The sequence below is a fragment of the Apis dorsata genome, unplaced genomic scaffold (assembly GCF_000469605.1).
Source record: "Apis dorsata unplaced genomic scaffold, Apis dorsata 1.3 scaffold_69, whole genome shotgun sequence".
NCBI lineage: Eukaryota > Metazoa > Arthropoda > Insecta > Hymenoptera > Apidae > Apis > Apis dorsata.
Genome location: NW_006263367.1, coordinates 567,418 through 569,913, shown reverse-complemented (window position 1 = coordinate 569,913; position 2,496 = coordinate 567,418). Strand labels below are relative to the sequence as shown.

The following is a 2,496-nucleotide window of genomic DNA, read 5'->3' as shown; positions in this document are numbered from 1 at the left end:
TATATATATATATATTTCGGGAGGGATTGGGAAAGGCGAGGAATCGAGCGAGGAAAGGAGCGAACGGGAAAGAGAGGGAGAGAGAGAGAAAGAGAGACACGCACACGCGATCGTCCCCGTGGCCGACTCGACGAGTCGGCGAGCGGCGCGTGCTGCTAACCTGTTGCCGCCTCCGAGAACAAAACTCCAAAGCCGGTAATCGGGAGCTTAAGGATACTCTGATATTCCCGCGAAACTGTCTATGGGGCGCAATTGTGCCGAAACGGGGTTTCGGATCTAACTTATTATTACGATCAGAGTTTATCGCGATGAATTTATTACGGTCGAAATACTGTGGTCGAATATTTCACGCACAGTGGAAATCTCAATTTCGCTCGTTTTTCTCGGAATTATGTTTAATAGGGAACGATGAATACAGCGTAGCCTATTAATCGAGAAAAGTTTGGTTTAATAATTTTGGTAATTTTTAAATTATCTATCCTCTTCTTACGTTGGAAAAGTGAAGTGACATGAAAATTAAAGTGAAGAGTGATAATTGAAAGATATGGTAAAAAGTGAACGAAAAGTGTTAAATTTATCGTTGAAAGAATAATAAATTTAATTTCTGACGAAGCATTCTGGGAATGTTTATTCTTTCCATTGGTAAAAAAGGGAATAAATAAATAAATTAAATTGATTAAATCAAATCGTTATGCGCATCTCTTTATACAACGTCAAAATATGATAATTTGGTGGCGAAAAATTTTGTCGTGCGCGCACACGGAGCGCTAGAAATTGATACAGTGAAAACAGAATTTAGTAGATGCGGAATTTGTAAGTACAGAGTGGAACAACAATCCGGTCTACGATCCAAGAGCTCGCTATTTTGAAACGATATATAGTCGCTAAATATGTGCATATGATATTTGTTGTTCCTTGAGAATCGGGCCATTTTCAAACAATCGATGCCCACCTGTTCCCTTTTCGAATTCCGTTTTTTTTCACTTTATATAAATATAATTATTCACTTTAAATATTACAACGATATACGATATCTAATAAATTTCGTTGAAAGTGACACGCGATATTTTTCTATCATTGATCCAAAAAAATTAAAAGTTAAACAGAGAATTTTATCAAAATTGCTTAACGTGAAATAGGGTATACAATTTCCTCGATTCGTTCTTCTTTCGAAAAATATTGTTTCTCTGCATCGATTTTACACGATATACACTTTCAACACTAATGAAATAAGAGATAACTAGAAGAATCCTCTCTATACTATCTATACTACTGAACGTCAGTCGCGTCCGACTAGTGCCAACTTATATCACTTGCACGAGGAGAGAACGAGTATAACGCGTATTGAATCGTTTAAACACGGATATTACGTTTTATTTTCACAAAAAAGTATCCTATTTTTCCAAGGATATTCGCGATTAACTTTTCACTTAAAAAAAAAAAAAAACGAAAGAAAGAAAGTAGTACGATGGAACGCTTTACCCCCCAAAGTTTAGAATTCAAACTATTCGATCACAATTTTTCGAAGGAATATCATTTACCCGATCCTGTAACTTTCGCAAAACCAATTTTCCCAAGTTTCGATCGAGCGGACCGAACATCGTGCACTCTCCTTCTTGCAAATAACCAATAAAACAGGTAGTACAGTAGAATTTTACTAACGTTTAAAGTTTCGATCGAATTCGACATTCCACCCCTGTTTACGAGTGGAATAGAGACACTAGAGTATAGGGAACAGTATATTGAAAAATATAAATCGACGCGTGGAAAAATTATCGTTACCATCCTCGAGAAGAAATCTATTTGGCCTACCCCGTATATAACACTTTTCCGCGCTCGTGTGACATTAGCCGAGAGAAGGTGGGCCGAAGTGGTTGGAACGAGGCTCGAAAGTGGGATACGTGAAAAAGGGGCGACGCGTCAGGGCGATATATACGATATATATCTTTGGACAAGGCTACGTGACCGGAATCCCGAGGTGGTTAAAGTTGGATTTGTAACGTATTTTCCCCCCTCCCTCCCCTCCTCATGTGGAAATACCTATCGACTGGCGCACCGGCGTTTCGCAATTTCCGTCTCGTAGCCCCGATTGACGTGGATGAAAGCAAAGATTTACGTCGGGAAAAGGACAGAATAGAGGCCGATGAATATGTATTTATGTATGGTATATCGCGGGGGGAAAGAGGGAGAGGGTGCATCGTGAGCATGTTCAGAAAGGTTTTCGTTAGCTTTTCACGGAATGCGAAGCTGCTTTAAAATTCTCCTAAACCTCGCTTCTATATATATATATATATATTCCTATATTTCGTGCCGCTTGTCTTTTCGCCAATGCCAATCTCGAAGAAATCGACTTTTTCCCTCCCTTCCTTTCTTTCTTTTCTTTCTCTTTCCTTCTGGCCCCTTTCGTCCTTGTTAATAACGCAATTTATATTTATTCTACGGAAAATATACGGTGACTGACGTTTTTCCCTCTCTCCCCCTCTTCCACCCCCCTCG

General features: G+C 39.3%; 1 protein-coding gene across 3 annotated transcripts in view; it reads left to right on the top strand.

Annotated features, from left to right (window-relative positions):
* Positions 1-2,496, top strand: part of LOC102672830 (CUGBP Elav-like family member 4) — a 214,641-nt gene that overhangs the window by 962 nt on the left and 211,183 nt on the right. The gene's annotated exons all lie outside the window — the stretch shown is intronic.